The sequence below is a fragment of the Acomys minous genome (genome assembly GCF_964271855.1).
Source record: "Acomys minous genome assembly, chromosome: 5".
Lineage (NCBI taxonomy): Eukaryota > Metazoa > Chordata > Mammalia > Rodentia > Muridae > Acomys > Acomys minous.
In genome coordinates, this window is record NC_140494.1 from 48,867,966 (window position 1) to 48,889,594 (window position 21,629).

The window sequence follows — 21,629 nt, forward strand, 5'->3', positions numbered from 1 at the left end:
TTCATGGGGAGGAGGTCCCCCTCGGTCAGTCATAGGGAAGGGGGATTGAGGTGAAAGTGGGAAGGAGAGAGGAATGGGAGGATGCATGAGTTGGGATAGAAAATGAGATGTAATATGAATTATTTTATTTTTCAATAAAAATGTGTTAAAATAAATAAATAAATAAATTGTCAAATAGATAAAAAACTAAACAATAAATGTAAAAGCTAACTTGGAAAAAATTCAAATTTGTTAATGCAAGACTAGTAAAAAAATATTAAGTGTGATAATATCCTATTCATGTCATCAAATTATAGACATATCTTTATGATTTTGGAGGTTTTACATTGTGGGGGTATTTTAAAAATAAAATTAAAATGTATCAGAATTGAAACAGAGAAAGAAGAAAAGAAATTCTTCCTCTATTGTAGGTATGGTCTATTTATTGAATGAATAAATTTAAGAAACCAACTTCAATTAACAAAGTCAAAGGCAAATAATTATCCTAAGCCAGAGAATCCATGATTTTATGTGATAAATAGGAACAAAAAGACTGGTGACATAAAGTGATATAAAGTATGAGCATATATATATATATATGGAAAGGCAAAGGATAAAAGAGTATAGAAGAGAAGCAGTGGTTTTCTATTCAACAGAGGAAAAGGAATACTGCATGTCCCATTGTATATGTGTTATATTTATTCATATTCTGATTATATATGCATGCATTTAGTTATTGTCTTTATAAAAGAGAAATGGCCCTTCTACAACCCCAAATAAAGCAAAAAAGGCAACATCTGTACACTAATGCCAGGCCAAACACAGATCCTGGTCACTAAAAAAAATAACATTTATTTTGGATTTTCACTCTATAAGGTTCCAAATAATATATTTCCTAGAAAACGTTTTTCTAAGAATTCATAATAAATAAACAAGCACTACCAGTGTTATTTTTAAAATTATATCTCAATTACATATATTCTTTTGACAGGAAAAAAGATCAAATATAGACATATATTCATGTGTGGACTTCCTTATTCACAGTAGTCAGATATGACATCTGCCATGTGACTATAAAAGACTCAGAGATAAGGAAAACATGGTGTCTGTGTTTATCACCACATTGAAGGACCCAGGTAGACCTTTTATAAGAAAAAATAGGAGAGACCATCATGTAATGAGAAACAAGCCAGTTACGGAGGATAAGTATCTCATATCTGCCATATCTAAAAAGGAAAAGAACAAGGGCAAAAGTAGAATGTGACCGTAAAGGACATAGAAGCAGGAGGCAGAAGGAATGAGAGTGGGAAAGTGTTAACAGAGAAAGTGAATAAAGTAACAATTCAGATGTGCCGCTTCCACATGGAAAACTTCACAGAATGCCAAGTGTTAACATCTTAGAGTTCAGCTTGATAGAGTGGGGAAAAAATGGTTGAAACCTTCAAGTGTGTTCTATGGCACTTCTAGGTCATTAAAGGTTTAAATTCAGTGTAGATTCTGATCTCTGCATATCTTCATATTTTTACTTTAATATTTTTATTTTTTACATATTCATTTTTATTATTACACATATAAAATAAACTACATATAGCAAGAAGAACCACAAAACAATCAGGAATTATAATAATGTTATATTTATATAGTTTTGGCAATTTGTATTTGGCAACCTTGAAGAACGCATCTTTCCTATCTTGGTGAGTTGAAATTTCTGAATGTAAACCAATATCAATTATATCTCATCATTGTCATTCTAAAACATCTATCTAGACCAAAAAATATCTTAAACTTAAACAACTAAGCTTAATTGTAAAACTCAACTATCTGGTCTTTAGCCCCATCATATATTTGAGAAGGAATAAAATTAATTACCTAAGTAACAGGATATGCAGATTAGGAGATTCCAAGATGAAAAAAAAAATATGACACAGTTGTGTTGCCTGAAGAGTTACCTTCGTATCATTTTCAAGACCTGACACAAGGTAAAATTTTGTCTATTTAGAGCACCCACAATGATGTTTGTTTGCATAGCCATAGGCTTTGAGTAAGAAAGCAAGCTATAATAAAATAGTGTCTCTAAAACTGTAAACAGAAATTAAGATCTTATTTTCTTAAGGAGATTAATCTCATATATTTGTTACATGCACTGTAAATTCACTCATTTATGGCTGAGTGACTCGTTTTCTGAGGCCTTGCTTTGAGTTAATTTTGATCTGGACTTTATTTTGAATAGACAAAACTACATTCTTTGCAATGAATTTTTGTCATTGATTGTAAAAAGCACAAAGTGTTATTTAGTGAACCTTTAAATAAGACTTGATATCTAAATATCTGTACTCATTTTATTTATTTTATTTGGACATATTTCCCCACATGTCTCTTCACTTTTTCTTCAGTTCCTAGTACTTTTCTTAAATATAATTTTCAAATTCAATCTTCTTTAACCAATAAAGTTTGGAGATTCAATTTCCATATTTTATAATTCCTGTCTCTAGTTTCTGTTTCATTTATTCTTAAGCAGACTTATAATTGAGTATATTTCCTTTTGCTGCTGTTGTTGGCCACAATATGCATTATATTTTCTTTCATTAGAATTTGAGTGACATGGTTAAGGGACTTTTCTTGACTTGACTGATTGCATGCATATCAGGGTCTGACAGAGAGTAGCTAGTTAATGAATATTTGATGTTTTTGCTAGCTTTGTTAGCAAGAAATCAGTCATGCTAAAGCATAAATCCAGCCACCACAGAGAGTAATGTACAAAATATACATCTTTCTTTCTGGAGAGGGACTAAGAATTATGAAAAAAATCAATACTTAAGGAAATAACCTCTCAGTGCTTCATTTCATCAACACATAGGTATAATGGTGAAAGAAATAATAATAAAGCAATAATAAACTAATTCATTGTAAAGATAAAATATGTAACAAATGTTTATCCACTCTAAAACATTCAAGTGTAGGTTTGAAAGGAATATTTACATGATTGACAAGATATCTGGATCAGAATGGCATTCTCAGCCTCAATGAAGTAACCCAGTGTTCTGGTTTGTTTTGTCAACATAATAAGCTCCATATATTTCCTTGTGACTTTCTCAAATACACTGTCCCTCCTTAAACTGAGGTGTAAGACCCCATTATATCCACTTCTTTAAGTTCCAGTTACTTTCTTTGACTTGCTGGCCACAAGAAAATACTAAATCAAATTCTATCTTTCTCTTGTTAAAAAAAAAAAAAAAAGGTAATTTTGTATCCAGCCATTTTGCTGAAGGTGTTTATCAGCTGTAGGAGTTCTCTGGTGGAATTTTGAGGGTCACTTATGTACACTATCATATCATCTGCAAATAGGGATAATTTGACTTCCTCCTTTCCCATTTGGATTCCCTTGATTTCCTTTTGTTTTCTTATTGCTGTGGCTAGAACTTCGAGGACTATATTGAAGAGATATGGAGAGAGTGGGCAGCCTTGCCTTGTTCCCGATTTTAGAGGAATTTCCTTGAGTATCTCACTATTTACTTTGATTTTGGCTATTGGCTTGTTGTATATAGCCTTTATTATGTTGAGGAAAGTGCCTTTTATCCGTGATCTCTCTAAAACTTTAAACATGAATTGGTGTTGGATTTTATCAAATGCTTTCTCTGCATCTAAAGATCTGGTTTTTTATTTTCTGTTTGTTTATATGGTGGATTACATTGATGGATTTTCATATATTAAACCATCCCTGCATGCCTGGAATGAAGCCTACTTGATCATGATGAATGATATCTTTGATGTGTTCTTGTATTTGTTTTGCAAGTATTTTATTTAGTATTTTGCATCGATGTTCATAAGATAAATTGGTCTGAAATTCTCTTTCTTTGTGGAGTCTTTCTGAAGTTTAGATATCAATGTGACTATGGCCTCATAGGATGAATTTGGTAATATTCTGTCCATTTCTATCTTTTGGAGTAGCTTGAAAAAAAGATCCAGAGGTGATCTCATAAATTTACACCTAGAAAGCAAAGACCTTAAACATGGAGGATGGGAAAATGCCATTCACTCTGGAGCCCTTGATAACTGATTGGATTTCCCTTTTATTTATCAGTGTCAAATGCAGTGTCTTAGTCTTGGGTGTCTCACATAAAAGTACAACAAGCTGTCCACATGTCCTGTTTAAAAAAAAAAAAAACTATCACCCTCTTTCTAAAGAGGGAACATCCATCCAGTGAGAAAGAATTCTCATCAGAATGATCTGTGATGAAAACTTTTGACACTTACTTTATTAAAGATTGAAGTGGGAGGGCCCAGGTTACTGTCCCCAGTGCCATGCTTATGCAGGTGGCCCTGCATTGTATAGAAAAGCAAGCTATGCATGCCAGTGAGCAGAATTCTTCCATGGGTTCTGCCTAAGTTCATCCCTACAGATTCCATCTGTGACTTTCCTTTGCGATGGAGTCTAGCCTGAGAGGTATAAGCTGAAATATCCTTTTCTTCCCACATTGCTTTGTCCATGAAATTCCATGATAGCAGAAGGAAACCTAAGATATCTAGGAATGCAGATCTTGAAAAAGGTTCAATATATCATTGCTCATGATTTTTCAGGTATCTCACTCAACATTACTAAAACATACAAGCAAAAGTACTCAACGGGTTTAGTTGATTTTCTATATATATATATATATATATATATATATATATATATATATATATATATATATATATATATTGCAATTAGAGGCAACCATTAAGTAATTGAAAAGCACTCTGATGAGTGGTTAAATATAGAGTGAAATTGCTAGTATCTAAGCAAAAGGATGAAAACATCAGTTTTGTATAAATTCCAGCTATAGAATAAGCATTTCCAGGAACTTTGATGTGTAACACAGTTGGTTAGTTGGTCTTTCTAGTAATCTTACTTTTTCCTCAAAAATCCTAAAATTCTAAATAACCATTATGAAATTTAATAATACTCCCCCCTTCAAGGCTAAGGGGATTTAGAAATAAAATTCTCACAGTATAGCCATAGATCTGTCCCTAGTACAATTGTCATGAAAGGCTTCTTCCAGCAAGTGATGGCTACAGATGCACAGACACACAGCCAAACATTAGGGATCCCATTGAAGAGGAGGAGCAAAGTTTGGAGGACTCAGGGGGTTGAAGACATTATGAGAACAAGGCCCACAGAATTAACTAACTGGGGCTCATAGGGCCTCACAGAGAATGAAGAAGCAGCAATCCTGGAGCCTGCAGGGTCGAGGCTAGGTCCTTGGCAGATATGTTATGGTTCTAAAGCTTGGTATTCTTGTGGGCCTTCTAACAGTGGAAATAGGCATGTCTCTGGCTCTCTTGCCTTCCTTTGGGTAACTTTTACTTTCACTGGGCTGCCTCATCCAACCTTGTCATGAAGGTCTGTACCTAGTCTTAATGTAAGCTGGTATGCCATGCTCAACTGACATCTCTGGAAGGCCTGCTCTTTTCCGAAGAATAAAAGAGGAGTGGATCTAGAAGAGAGGGGAAATAGGAGTAGAGACTTTGAGAAGTGGAGGGAGGGAAAACTATGGATAGCAGGTGTTGTATAAGACATAAATAAATTAACAAGAACAAGAACAACAACAACAACAACAACAATAACAATAATATTTATGAAATATTCTAAAACTAGGTCAAGCAAAAATCTGTAGAGGCAACATCACTGGAGAGATTTGCATACTTGTTTTGCCTGGAGATGGCTAGATTTAAAAAGAAGAAGAAGAAGAAGAAGAAGAAGAAGAAGAAGAAGAAGAAGAAGAAGAAGAAGAAGAAGAAGAAGAAGAAGAAGAAGAAGAGGAAGGCTTAATTCCAGCCTTTGAATGGAGTCAGCACTGTTTCCAGTATCCAGCTCCTCAGCAACATTCATTATAAAAGTAACAGACATTCCTATTATGGGCTCCCCAATGAGAGAAACAGTGTTCTACCTTATATCACCTGCAAAGATGAAGCTACACTGTATTACTTACGAGAGACCTTCTCAGTGTGAAGTTTGTCCTGCTCAGCCCTGAAACCATGCTCAGTCTTTGGTGTTATCTGTGTTTATGGTTTTTTGACCACAATATAGAAACATTCACCTAGAACATGGAAGTGATCACTACGGAAGTTAGTATATTCTTAGACATTGGACTCAGGTATGCTAAATATCTGATATTACAGAAACTGGCTTGGCAATCTTTCAGTGATTCCTGTACTTTCTGTACTTTTTAAAAATTATTTTTTACAAAATGTATATACTTGGATTTTGTTCTCTCCCTTTCCCCTTCTTATCTATCATGTCTTCCCATCAAATTATTGTCTACTCACCAGCTCCCCTACCTTCCCATTTTTTTTTCTCCCTTGTGTCTGTGAATCACTGCATTTACTTAGAGATACTTACCTGTGAATGTGATGGGTTAATCTACTTCAGCAAGTGCAACTTACCAATAGTTAATCCGTTGAAGAATATTATTCATCTCCTCGCCAGCATCTCTTGGCTGTCTATACTCCCACAGAAAAGAAGGACACCTTATATTAACCTTATTGATCCATGATGAAACTTAGGCTACCTTGATCTTATGCAAATCTTAATTGGAGGGAGTGATATAAAAATCCATCTTGACTTTAGGCTGAGCATCAACAGTCATTGATTTTTAATATTTTGACCAGTTACGAATTTCTTCAGTAACCATTGCCCACTACAAACCAACACAGAGAGCTACAGTACTGTGTGGCTATAAACATAAATATTTAGGACTGGTGAGATTGCTCAATGGGTACAGACTCTTGCAGCTACTACTGATGAGCTTAGTTCTAGCCCCAGGAGAACATGGTGGTGGGAGAGCAGGGCGAGCAGTAATTACAGCAAGTCGCCCTCTGTCCTCCATGTACACACCATGACATATGCACACCTATGTGCATATAAACCCACATGCAAAAATAATAAATAAATGCTTATAATTTAAAAAACATAAATATTTATAATAGACTTTGACAACATGTTAAGCCTTGGCCATCTAATGTTTAGAATAAACATTAACAGATTTAAAACAAATTGTCTTTACTAGTGTTATTTTTTGTTCATATATATACATACCGGAAGGCATCAAATGTCAGCAAGAGAGAGAGCCATCCCTTCTGGGCAAGTTGCCTTTTCAGGTTCCTTAGTTGGAAGAAGTTTCTGCAGTGCTTGCTCGTCTCACTTTGATGAAATTTGAATCTCGCTAGAGAATACTTGCAACTTCTTGGAAAGGCACATCATTTCTAGATGATCTTTTATCTTGTTCTAACTTAGAAGTTAAAGATTCAAATCCCTGAAAGCCTGTGACACAGCCTTCCCTGATCATTTTCTTCATACTGTACAACATAATCTTATTCCTCTCTTTCTTTTTTATCCAAAATTGATTTCACTTAATAGTAACCCATATTACAGCTCTATTTCCTCCTGAGCTGCCTTTCTTGGTTTTTCTCTTACAGTTCTGTCTTCTTTGCAGGTTTTTGTCTCAACATTTTATAAGTTGGTGTTTTCCAGAGCTGTTTGGCCTCTCCATTTCTCCATGCTGCTGTACTTTAATCATGCATTTCTATGAATACTACATAGAAGTCTGTAGGCAGAAATGTACTGGAGTAGAAAATATGTTATTTACTCCTGAACTTTGTGGGAATATTTGGGAACTTTTCTTCATATATTATTCCAAGAACACATTTTAATCAAAAATATAGTTTAATACATGAGATTTTGTTGAAACTAAAATAAATAAATACATACAAATAAGATGATGGGGCAGATAAATTTTTAGTATGTGAAGTCCTGCAGTCAACCCCCACCATTTTATAAAACATGTAACCATAGCCCACACCTCTCTTCATACAGTCAGATAATAGAGGCAAGGATGGTCAGGATTTTGGGGTTATCCTCCACTTCATAGATAATTTGAAGTAAGCATTTATCAAATTAAAGAATCAACTTATAATTGAATAAATGACCATAATAGCATGGGCTGCCACTGAAGAATAATAACTGTTGACTATAGAATATAACTCTTGATTCTTTATCTTATCGATAATTTCCAATATACACATCATTCACCAAAACCTGGTATCTGGTAGACTGTTTATCAGGACAAGTTCAATGACAAACTCATCGGTATTTTTTTTTAACAGTTCTTTTCTGCTTCAGAGACTTCTACACTAATATTGTGTATCTGTGAATACTTTTAGTTATGTAGTATTGTAATGAATCCTGTAACTTATCTAAATTCAGTGACTTAATTTTGGCTAGTTGTATTTGGCCTCAACATTACTACCAAAAGGTGCATCTTAATATCATTAGGTATTATAGTTCAAATTATAGCTAAATTCTCTAAGCATTGTTAAATGATAATTTTAAAAAGTTTTATGTAATATTTTTATATTCTTTCATTTCTATTACATGATAAATAATATGAAGTTATTTTTGGACCAGAAATATGTATTAACATGCTTATTATTATAATTTTATAAATTCTAAACTACACAAAGAAATAATATGTGATATAAAAGAAACTTTAGGCTTTATGATTTAAAATTTGGTTCATAAATCTGATTCTCGTGGGTTGTTTGTTTTTGTTTTTGTTTTTTGTTTTTTGTTTTTTTACTTTTACTGAATGTCCATGATTTACACATCATGCACCAAAATCCCTCTCCTCCCCCAGTAAAATTAAACAAACAAACAAAAAAACTTGTCACAGAGTTGTATCACACAGCATAGCCTTTTGTCCAAATATGTTTACTTTCAAATTTTCATTGTTATGAGTCATGGGTCTGGTTGGAGGCCTACACTATCGTTACCGGATCCTCACTGGGACTGCTGTCAGATATCCTGTTGTTGCTGTGTGTCAAGGAGATTCTTAATCTTGGAATCTGTATGTCCAGCCCCGTCATGTGTTTCAGCAGGTTATACATGGGGTAGATGTGGGGTGAGGTCTGTCCAGAGCCCTGGATTAGAGCGCACTTCCTTGACTTTAGGGCAGGGTCTACTCTTCTAATACCGTATCATCATGGCAGGGCCCTCTCTAGCTCCCATGTTATCAGGGCAGGACTGGCTCTCTTGCTCCTGTGTTCTCAGGGTCAGCTTTCCTACTTCCATGTCCTCGGGGCCAGCTCTCCTGTTCGCCGTTCATTTTGCCAGATTGTTGCTGGCCTTCAAGGCCTGGATGGCCTCCTACTCCTGTACTGGACCTTGTAGGCCAACAAGCAGGTGGCAAGTGTAGGCCCCTCAAAGTTGCTCGCAGAAACCATTGATCCTGGTCCAGCTCAGCTCCTTGTCCATAGGAATGTGTGGCTCTGTTGATTCACACCTCCTGAGTCTCTGGTTCCATCATGTGCTCCATCTGCCATGGGCCCCCAACTTGTTACTGCAGGCCCTGGCTCATGAGAGAAGGTCCATGGTGTGTGTGGTGTGGGTGGTGCAGCTCTTGCTTGGGCGCGACTTGAACAGCAACCTCTCCTCTAACGTCATCTCCTTGGCCCTCACCATGCCGAGCCAGCAACCCAAATAGCAGAGGAGGCGGCCACCCAGAGTTCACTGGAGTGTGGTCCCATAGTCCTGTGGCAGGAGGGCATGGACGATCCACATGACAGGATTTCCTTCCTTCTGATAAACACCAGCACTTTGTTTTGGAACTTTCAGTGTGGTTCTTTGGTGGCTGTGCAGTCACTGCTGTTCCGCTGATCAGACCCAGTGTGCAATTGATGACATCTTGGATGATCTCTGCTTGCGTATTTCTAATACATTACACTAAGTGTTTCCTCCAAATCAAGTGGCTCTCGGGGTGAACACTTCTGTATAGCTCTGGAAAACAACCATCCTCCTCAGAATGCATTGAGGATCTCATGTTTTGAACCCCAAGGCAGCACAGTTTTTATGTTTTTAAACAAGCTTTGTACATATTACAGTTACCAAGCAAATGAAAATTAAGATCATACACGTTTTTCTCAAATATATTATCTGTAAAATAGAAAAACTGTTTTGTGCAACTGGATTAAAAATTGACAAATGTCACTTTAAAATGAATATTTCATTAGTAAATAATCTATTTAAATCTTGCTTTTATTCTTTTTTGCATCTTATTGCACTAGTTAAGATTGTAAGCACTATTCTGAATAGAAAAGAGTGGATACCCTTTACTTGCTCTTGATTTTCATGGAAAGAGTTATTTCCATTTAGCAAGATGGTGTCTATAGTTTTTTGGTGTGTAGACTTTATTATGTTGTAGACATACATACCTGCAGGCTGCAGGTAATCTTGTGGAGCATTTTCTTAATTAGTAATTGATGAAGGAAAGCTCAGCCTACTGTGAGTGGTACCATCTCCAGGCAGGTAATCCTGGGTTCTACAAGAAAGCTGAGTGATCAGGAAACATTTCTGTAGGGCCTCTGTATAATCTCTTACCTCTAGGTTTCTCCCCACTTTGAATTTCTTTCCTGACTTCGTTTGATGATGGACAGTGATGTGGAAGTGTAGAAAAATATTAACCCAGCATCATGGATATTCTGGTAAAGGATCACATCCAAAGACCTATGTCTGTGTGATCTCACTGGAATATAGTAACACCTTTAGCACATACCTTTAATCTCTCTGGGTGGAATACATGCCCCACTCTTAAGAGACAGAGGGGAAATAGAGGCTGCTTAAGAGTTATGAAAGCAGAGTGGAGTTCAGTTGAATAAAGTTGATTTTAGTTGAGTTTATATAGTCAGTGCCGACAGTACAGTTCAATTTGTCGAGTTCAGAGGCAATTTTCCTAATCAGAGCAATTTCGTGAGAAGTCAGTTTGAATCATTCATCTTTGACAGGCGTTCTGAGCCAGAACAGCTGAGTTGAACCAGCTAGCCAGTGTTCACAAATAATTAGAAAGAGATAGTTTATTCAGCAGTAAGTCTCAGAGCCTAAAATCTTTTTAGGCTTAGCATAGCAGATAGAGGTTGGAGGCTGAAGCTTTCAAGGTCTGGGGTTACAGGAGATGAGATTGTGCAGAGGCCAGAAGCTTCCAGGTCTAGTCTTGGGATAATTAGAAGAAAGAAAGAAATGTTCTGGGCTTATCGCAAGCCCCATGTTCATACAGCATGGCTATGGCTCTCATCTCATACTTCCATCTAAGAAAAATAAAAACATTTACATGAAAGCATATGCCAAATAACTCACCCTCCAGATGTTGCATTGATCATGGCATTTCATCACCACAATGATAAGTCTGACTAAACAGATGCATACTAAGTACACGTATCCATCTAGCAGAAGACTGTATTAGATTTCTCACAGGTGGAGTCACAGGTAGTGCTCATTGTTGAACAGAGTCTGTTTTCTATTTATTAAGAAAAACTAGAGCATACTTCTTGATAGGAATAACTTTGAATAATCAGATTAAAAAGGTCTTTTGAAATAACTGAGCAATCTCTCCATTCCTAGAATTCATAGCCAAAGATTCATTCTTTCATTTCTATTCTAATACACTTTCTCTAAGGCTGTTCTTTGGTTTATTTTTATTTATTCTTGTCTCATACAATATATTGAAACCATAGCTTCTCTTCTCTCTATGCCTTCCCCATTCCTCAAATCTCCATTTCTTTTCAGAAAGAAAAGCATGTCTTCCAGGGATATTAACTGAATATGTTATAACAAAATAAAATAAGAATAGGCACAAACTTTTAATTCAAGTTTGGAAGACACAACTCAGCAGGTGGAAAAAGTTCATAAGATTAGGCAAAAGAGTCAGAGACCACTGTCAGCATCCCACAAATATTCCAGCTAATCAAATGCAGAATATGTGCACAGGGCCTAAAGCAAATCCATGCAGGATCAGTGACTGTTGGCTCAGTCTCTGTGAGCCTCTATGACCCATTTAGTTTTGCGGATGTTTTGGGTTGGGTTGGCATCCCAGGCCCAGCACTGGAAACCTTGCCTGGATACATAAGATGACCAGTTCATGTTCTTTGTACCTCCCATTATTAGGAGTCCTCATGACATCGTTTTCCTAGATTCCAGCAAATCTCCGTTGCAACAGGTTTCTGTATCATCCTTCAAATATCCCCTGTGCCAGTAGTCTCTCTCACTGTCTCTCTCTCCAGATGGAACTAGAAAAAAATCATCCTGAACAAGGTAACCCAGACACACAAAGACAAGCATGTTATGTACTCACTTTTAGCTGGATATTAGCTATTAACGAAAGGATAAAATAATCATGTTACAGCTCACAGACCCAGAGAGTCTAATTAAAACAGAATGGTCTGTGATGTGTCACTTGCATCTCCCTGGAAAGGGGAAATAGAATAGATTTTGCAGGTAGAGTCAAGGTAGGAATGAATGGAAACAGAAATGTATTCTCTTATGTGCTTGTGTTATGATGCCAGTTTTGGTAACTGCTTAAGAATCAGTAGAATTAAGGTTTTATGTATATGGAATGAATGAGAATAAATGATCCTAGCATACTCATCCTAAGATAGCACATAGCATGATTGAAATTAAATTTGCCTCATTTTAATAATTTAATTAGGAGATACAATCATAGTAGGCATGACAGATGGTTCCTCAAATCATATGGGAAGTTTATTTTTTATATTTAAGTAGACCCAAGAATAATATCTTCTATCAACACTCTATTAAATATCTCAACCTATTTGGCTCAAAATAACTGGTAACATTGCTTAGGAAACTCTAATTATTTTAATTTAATCTCACCAAGCTTTTATGCAAACAAAATCAATAATCAGGCTCATAGTCTCCCTTGATTTCCCACACAATATACCTCTTGATAATACAGCAGCAAAATAGATCAGTTATTTTAGCATGAGACTCTCAGGATACCGGTGTAAATCCACCTTATATAATGATGCTATGCTAGACAATTTAAATAGCAGGTGGCCATGCAAGCTATACATAAAGCTGTTGAGCCAGAAAGGGAAAAGCAAAGTGCAAATTATATTGTTTTCAGGAATTAACTATGACTCATAATATCACAAACACCAAATCAATGCCTCCATGCCAATCAGAAGTAATTAAAATCATCTTTAATCAGTGATATGGTCAGTAACTTATCTTCTAATTGGTGTTTAAATATATCAATAATTCTATTTGTATTCCATAAATTATTACTGGAAGCCATTTGATTTTTGTCTCAGGGAAATTGAAATCATAATTAGGATAACATTGAAATTGGACATAGCTTATTACTTTGCTCTTTGTTTTGGTTTTTTTTTAATCTTATAGTTAAAGATCTACATATACTTTCTTCACGATGACAATCAATTTTTTTGTGAGTAGAAGATTTTGAAATTTACATTTTATGTATTCCGTAAAGAACTTCTTCCAATAATTCTCCTTTTCTTTTTTTCTTCTGTGCCATGGGGAGTGGGTGTCTGATAGGTGAGATGATGTAGTCTGTTTCATGTGTATATTGTGCAGGCATATCTTTTCTTTCATTAATTAATTTATTCACTTCATATCCCAATCTTAGCACCCCTTCTTCCGGCTCCACCCTCTCTCACCTATTCCTCAGAAAAGGGGAGCACCCAACCACCCATACCAGCTCATCAAATAGCTTGAGGACTGAGCATGCCATTTCTCCCTGTGGTCTGGTAAGGCAGTCCTGCCAGAAGGGTGTGATCAAAAAGTAGACATCACAAGGATATACATCTTCAAAACCTCAGAGACAAGCAGAATATTATATTTAAAAGGTTATTATTATTATTATTATTATTATTATTATTATTATTATTATTATTATTATTATTTAAACATTCACTGACAATGAGACAGGTTAACTCCTGGCAGCACCCCTCCTAACTCAAAGAAGATGATGAGCATCAAAGAATCTCCTTATGGAGATGGCTTCAAATATGGCAAACAAGCCATTGGGCAAAATGTTCTCATTTAGAATTCTGTCTAAAAAGGGGCAAGCTTGGATGCAGGCAGAGTCAACAGCCAAACTCTGCCAAGACAGAGTAAGCAAGTGCTCAATAGTTCCTGCCTCACAAACGTCTGTCAGAGATATTGGGCCAAAGGTTGAAGAAGATGATCCAATATTATAGAGAATTTTGCGTGACTATTCAGGTAGCAAACTGTCTCTGTCATCTTCTCATTCAGAAAGCTACTAACTTGCACTCCAATTCCCAGCATACTCAGGTAATCAAGTTTATTCCTTCTCATGGCTCTGATGGAGTTGAACCAGGCAGCTCAGTTTTACAATGAAGTTTAGTTGTTTGGGAGTTAAGATGTTTTTAGTCTACGTAAATGTTTTAAGTTGAGAATGACAAGATGTGATGGAGATTCATTTATGTTCAGAATTTTAGATCCATCAAAATAGGAAAGATGTTTTCTTCAAGGCTGTCAATTACCAATAGCCGAAATACTAAGAATGTAACATTTATATAAATCCTGATAGTGTAATGGTTCTTCTTGCTCTACGTAGTTTATTGTATATATGTGGAATAATATAAATGTATATATAATAAAAAGCAGGCAACAGAGACCTTTTCAGAGATATCCCAGTTCCCCTTACTAGAACTCAGATGAAGCCTGAGTTGCCCATCCGCTACATCTGTGTTGAGGGCCTAGGTCCAGTCTATGCATGGTCCTTAGTTGGTGTTTCAGTCTATTCAAGCCACACTGGGCCCTGCTTACTTGGTTTTGTTTCTACTGGAGTTCCTGTCACCTCCAGATCCTCCTGTCAACCACCCCACCACCACCACTGTGGCACAAGACTCTCTGTACTTTGTCCAAAGTTCGGCTTTGCGTCTCAGCAGCAATTCGGATATGCTGTGGAGTGTAGCCTGTCTGTGAGCATAGTAGAATATCATTAACAGTGTAAGGGTTTGGTTCTCTCCTATGGTGTGGGTCTCAGGTTGGGACAAGCACTGCTTCGACAGTGCCCCAATCAGTGCTCCATCTTTATCCCTACATATCTTGTAGGTAGGGTAAATTTTGTGTAGAAGGTTTTGTGGTTGGGTTGATGTTCCTTCCCTCCACTAAGAGTTTTATCTGGTTAGAGGATGTCCCCTTCAATCTCCATGACCCCTGCTACTAGGAGTCTTAACTAGAGTCACTCTTTTACCCTTCCAGAAGCCTACACTTTCTTAGGCCTCCAACTTGTCACAAAAAAAATTTTTGACCATGGTTTCTCTTCGCTCTGCAGGCCCTAAGTCTTTCTGCGCCCCCTCAACAACGACCCCCAGCTCTGATCTTGAAATTTGCAGGAAAATGGATGAAATAGATATGATCATCCTGAGTCAGGTAACCCAGACCCAAATTTTATGTACTTACTTATAAGTGGATTTTAGCCATATAATACAGGACAACTATATTACGATTCACAATCCCAAAGAAAATAAGTCACAAGGAGAACCCAAGGAAGGATGCTTGAATCTTCCCCATAAGAGGACTTAGAATAGACAGTGGATGTGACTGAAGAGAGAGAGAGCAAGGGATGAGAGGGAGGGCAGAGAGAAATGAGGGTGCAGTCATATTTTAACATTTGTTTTAAGTTTCTAAGTCTACTTTAACAAGGTAGGGAAAGTAGTGTTTCAATATACTTTAAAACAAGTCCCATAATTATGGATACTGGAATCCTGAAACTGAAATATCTGTTCGGTCATTCTCTAAAATTTAAGAGGAATCTCATATGCCTCTACCTGACTCCAGTGATTTATGAAAATGTTACCATCATAGGCCTTAAGGATAAATGAATTCAATGTTCAACTTATACATGACTAGTATACGAGTTCATAGAGTGGCTTTCTAAGTATGCTATTTGTCTAGTGATAGAGACAAAGACTATTGGTGTATGACCATTGAATATAGCTTATTACAATCAGAAAACCCAGTTTTTCAATAAATACCCACTTCTGTGTACTGTTAGAATGTGACCATATCCTACAGGAGCTCAATTTTGTCTCTGTCTCTGACTCTTTTGCCTCAATCTTTATGTCTCTGTTTCTCCCTCTCTCTCTTTCTGTCTCCCTCTCTTCTTTATGCCTTTATCTTTCTTAGTCTCTCTCTCTCTCTCTCTCTCTCTCTCTCTCTCTCTCTCTCTCTCTCTCTCTCTCTCTCTCTCCCCCTCTGTCTCTTTGTCTCTCTCTGTGTGTCTTTCTTTCTCTCATTCTTGAGCCCGTCTGTCACAGTCACTTTTTTTTTCTTGATTTTGGCCCTTGTTTTTAGAGAAGAATTGGAAATTGTCAATGCAATAAGTTTGGGATAGTTGGCTTTACCTCTGATTTCTAGATTGCTAAAACTCAATAATGTGTAGACAGTTGTCTCCATTCAAGTTCAAACTATTTTGTGAATGCCTGGAAAAATTGTTCACTCATGTGAATTTTTAAAACTTTAAATTGATGCCCCTTAATAACTTGCAAGGATGTAGAACAACTTTAACAAAATTATTCAATGTGAATTTCAGTTTTAAAAGATGTCATGTTATTCATCATTTAAGCATTTGATGAAGTTTATACATGTAAGTACAAGCATTTTCTTCAATAACTTTGTAGAATCTTTAATGCTTTCCAATTGCACATTATGTTTATGTTCACAAATTGGGGCACTTCTATCTTTATGCTTTACCACATCACTTTCACTTGGTTTTAAAGCATTTCATGAATTATATATTTCCATTGTAAAGTATCCATATTGAGGCCCCAGAGTGCCCCTAGTCCTTCCTATCCGGTTGACTGGTTATATCTTGCTGAATTATCAAATTTAATATTATCATGTGGCAAAGAGTAAATGGCAGACCATTTTAACTGATCTGGTGGATAGGATGAATGACAGGAATTGCTAAGACTTGGAGAGTTTACTTAAGAATTTTAAACAATCTCCCCCTTAGATAAATATTTCTGTTAAAGTAGAGAATAATGAGTATTTGAGCCATCAACAAAGCAGGCACACTTGTTCCTACCAACTCATGTCTGTGAATAGTCTTAGCTAATCTTAACCATGGTTTCTAAGCAGCTTGTCTAATTGTTTGTTTCACCATAATAAACCAAATTATTTTAATTACTCATTGTTTTCAAAGATGTTTGGATAACTCTAGGGCTAGTTTTGAAATTTTTTCATCTCATTTGGGATCTTTTATATAACTACAACCAGCTGGAGGATTGTTTGTGGATGGTTTTTCATTTTTCTATGTTTCTCCCCATATGTTTTTAAATTATTTAATACTCTAGCCTGGCTTTCATAAAGCATAGCTGTCATGTTCCATAACACTGCATTTCACTGTCATATTCTATCTATCAATGACAGACACAATTTTTTTTATCAAATTCAAATTCTGGGAAAAGATAAATAGTATCATCTCTTCTGTGAGAAAATTCCTGTACGAATGTGTCAGCATTGGGAAACTGGGTCCCAGCCATACTGTAGACTATGAAACAAATCAATAAATACCTGTTATTCAAGATTGTTCCCACTTCTAGTTTTTTTTTTAAATTTCTAAATCAATGCAATTTCTCAAATTTATTTATTTTTCTTAAAGAAGTACTTCTAATCTCTGTCAAAAGGGAGGTTACAAAAGGGGTACCTGTTCCCTTTCAAACACTGAAATACAGATCTGGGAACCTAGGATCATCCACACATGCCAAAAAATGCATTTTACAAAATATCAACTAAAATATAATTTACATGGCTTATACTTTCACTGAAATTCTACCAGCTGCATTTTCATGTTTGAAAAAGTATTTCCTCTCGGTAACCTGCTGTCCTTCCTCTGAGTTACCGAGAAGAGACTTGATACCCTATGAGCATATACAGGGGGAGGTAATCCCCCTCAGCAACAGTCATAGGGGAGGGGAATAAGGGGAAAATGGGAGGGAAGGAAGAATGGGAGGATACAAGGGACGGGATAACCATTGAGAGGTAACAAGAATAAATTAATAAAAAATAAAAATTAAAAAAAAATAAAAAGTATTTCCACATCTAAAGAGATTCCAAAAACATTTAATATCTGGGCAGCAGCCCCTACTTCCCAGGAGACCTTATCTCTTCTCCTGTTCGTGAGGCTGTGCTATTTGGCAACACCCTGGAAAAAGCCGACTCCAGGGTCACCAAAGTATTGTAGCATAGGATAACATCCAGAGCCTCAACAGGAAAACAAAATCACAGAATAAAGGACACAGGGAGAGTTCTACTTATAAATATAGTAGATAGTGAGAAGATCACTGTAAAACTGCGAAGGAAAAAAGCCTAAAGGAAAGGGTATAGCCATCAAGCTGAATTAAGGTGTCATTGAAACGACACCCTGGCCCTGCCTAGGAAGTGTCATGTGATGACAGTTTCAAAGAAAAGGATTCTATTTTTTATCAGTTCCACTGAAGCATAATTATGGATACTGATAGTATATAATTAAGTCATACTTTCCTTGTTCAAGTTACACTGAAATGCTTTCACATTAAAACAAAGAAATATTAAAAATAGCAAGAAGGGTTATTTATGATAAGAATATAGATATTAAAGATGTCACCAAGATGACGATTGTTTTTATTGTATTTCATTGAAAATTCAGAAATTTTCTTTTTTTTTTTTTTTTTTTTTTTTTTGGTTTTTTTGGTTTTTTCAAGACAGAGTCTCTCTGTGTAGCCTTGGCTGTCCTGGACTCACTTTGTAGACCAGGCTGGCCTCGAACTCACAGCGATCCGCCTGTCTCTGCCTCCCGAGTGCTGGGATTAAAGGCCTGCGCCACCATGCCCAGCTCAGAAATTTTCTTAAAGATTAAAGCCTTCAGAGGGATTTTCATTTTTGTTATGTGAGGAAAATCAGTATCAAATTTTTCCTATTTTTTTCTGGTTGATAAAAACCCTTTTCACACAGCCAATTACTCAAATCCTAGAACAGTTTTTTTTTTCATTTATTTACAAGTAACTGTTTCCTAGAAAAGTTTGTGATATGAAAACTTAAAGTTTTAGATGGATTTTCATAGAATACTTAAAGTATTTAAAAACAAACACTTTAGCAAATACAAAATTTATACATCAAAGCATCTACACCAAATAGAGCAAGAAACCAGTTTTTTAAAATAGAAAGTCATAAGGTTCATGAACTCAGATTACAGTTAACATTTTGGGATTTGTATTTTAATTTAGAGATCAACATTGACATTAGTGTTTTTTATTTTTCTTGATGCTGATTTTTGGGTTGTTAAAGGAAAATATAAAATATAATCACAACTACACTAAAGACTTGATGGCTAATACAATAATTTGCTATAAAAATAAATATTTCTTATGCAATTCTTGAAAATTAATAACACATAATTGCCAAGATTTTATATGGAATAAAATTAATGGAAGGATAAAATACTTATTTTATAAAATAAATTGTATAAATATTAAAATATAACTTATGAAAATAATTATATATTAAATATAAATGAAATAGGAAATTAAAATGGTTTGAAAGGTCTTCTTGTAAAAAATACATGAAGATTCAGAAACTGATGAAAAATACTTCTTATTGAGATCTGAATAAATTAATAAAAATTCAAATCACCATAAATATCAAAATTGAAATATTGATGTATGACAGTTTAACTGAATTATACTGGTGGCAGAATCAACTTTTTCTGTGTCTTTCTAGAAATACCTTTGCAAAGGAACAGGTAGACTATAAAAGGATGATTATTACCAGTTAAACAGAAATTAATATGTTAAACTTGCCTATGCTTGATGAGAAATATTCAGGAAAAGAAGAAACCATTGGGGAGCAAAGAACCAGGGTTTATCACTCATTGTCTTTGTGGTGAATGAGAGGCAGCATCTAGAGCATTTTAAGAACTGTACGATAGGATGGGCATCCAGCCAAGAGCATGTAGCTCAGAGATGACTACAGAAGACATATGGAAACAGAGCGGGGGCTGTGTTTCTGTACTGCCTTTGTACTGCCTATCTTCTTTTTACACTTGCAGAAGATTCTCACAAGTCAGTTTCTTTAGCAACGGAACTCAGAACCCGTATTTTATCTTCAAAAGATTGTAGGGTTGTAAGATGGAAGTGAGAGGATGGCCGGTAGTCCCTGGGGAAACATCTATAAATCAGGAAATGTTACATCTTCTTGCATCTGACAACTTCTCATCCCAAAGAATTGCACCAGCACTGAACTGTGCAGCGTGCACCACATTCCACATTGCCTAGCTCTGAAATCTGTGAAGAGAATTCTCACAGCAAGACAGTCATAATGAAGCTTATTAGGAATGTTTCTAGTGGATCCCACTATATTCGCACTTTGAGGGAAAAGTATGTGGCATTTGGGTAATGAATAGAGAATAGACTAGTGTCCACATGAATAATGGCACAAAAAATAAAAAGAAAGAAAGAAAGGAAGGAAGAAAGGAAGAAAGAAAGAAAAGGAGGAAAGCCATGCACCACTCCAAAGCTTCGGAAGTGTGACAAGAAAGAAAGTGTTACTAGGGCATTACACCATGGTCTGCTGATGAGAGAAGGATGTTTCATCCAAGAGACTACCAAAGTTAGTTGAATAAAATACAATGGTTTTTCATTTGGCAGTTGGAGAACCATTGATAGTACCAGGAGTCAGGATGTCATTGTTCCAAATTTGAGGGAATAATTCACACAGGAATTTATTATGGCCTATCCAAGAGGCTGGGACTCAAACAAAACAAACAAAAAAAAAAATAGAGAAAGCTACCTGAGAATTTGGATTCCCCTTTCTCTGCTTTCTAATATCTTTCTGTTACTGTGACTTCCCTGCCATCATGGATCACACCCTGACATCCTAACCCAATGTAACCCTCTCTATTACATTGAATTCTGTTGCTGTAAGAAATATCTTAGAAAAAAATGTAATGTAAGGAGAAGGGTTTATTTGTGTTACAGTTAGATTTGAGGACCCCAAAAGAAGGAACTGGAAGTAGCCAATCCCATCCACAGTCAAACAGGAAGAAAATGAATACATGCTTGCCCACCTGTACTCAGTTGCTATACACTTAATATCCTGCAACCCCAAGTGAGAGGACATTCTGACTTCAGCGTAATCCAGTCAACTCCCCACAGACATGCATGGAAGTGGCTTCATCCAGACAGCTCACTGATATTGCATTGTCAGATGGTTCTGGCTTATGTCAAATTAGCAACTGGAAGTTTCTATACTTCTTGCTTGAGAAGTATTTTGTCATAGCAAAAAGAAAAGTAACCAATAGATTAACACTTTCCATAGGAGAGATATAATATGTTACATTTAGGTTTAAGTTCATTAGAAAGCAAAGTTTACTATAAAGAAATTTGATTGCAAAGAAAAATCTGAAAAATTCTATGTAAATCAATAAACATAAACAATAAACAAACAAAATAGGTATCCAATAATATTGAGTCGTGGATACTAGAACACGTATGATACAGTAAGTATGAATCACCCCATTCAGTCAAAAGAAGAACATATACAGAAATTGTATAGAGTAGATTCTATTATAAGAAGTAACAGCAAATATGCCTGAAGAAAGGAAGAAAAACTCACAGTAGTTGCCCTTGGATCAGTAACGTCCTTTGGCCCTGAAGGCAGTACATACCACAAAGAGGGCAGGATCTGAAACAGTCTCTATGTTGCTTGCCCAGAACTATTTCTTACAAATCTTGGAAAGAAACAAGATAAAAATATTCAAAATTATTCTATCACCTAAGGTCTAAAAGAGCTC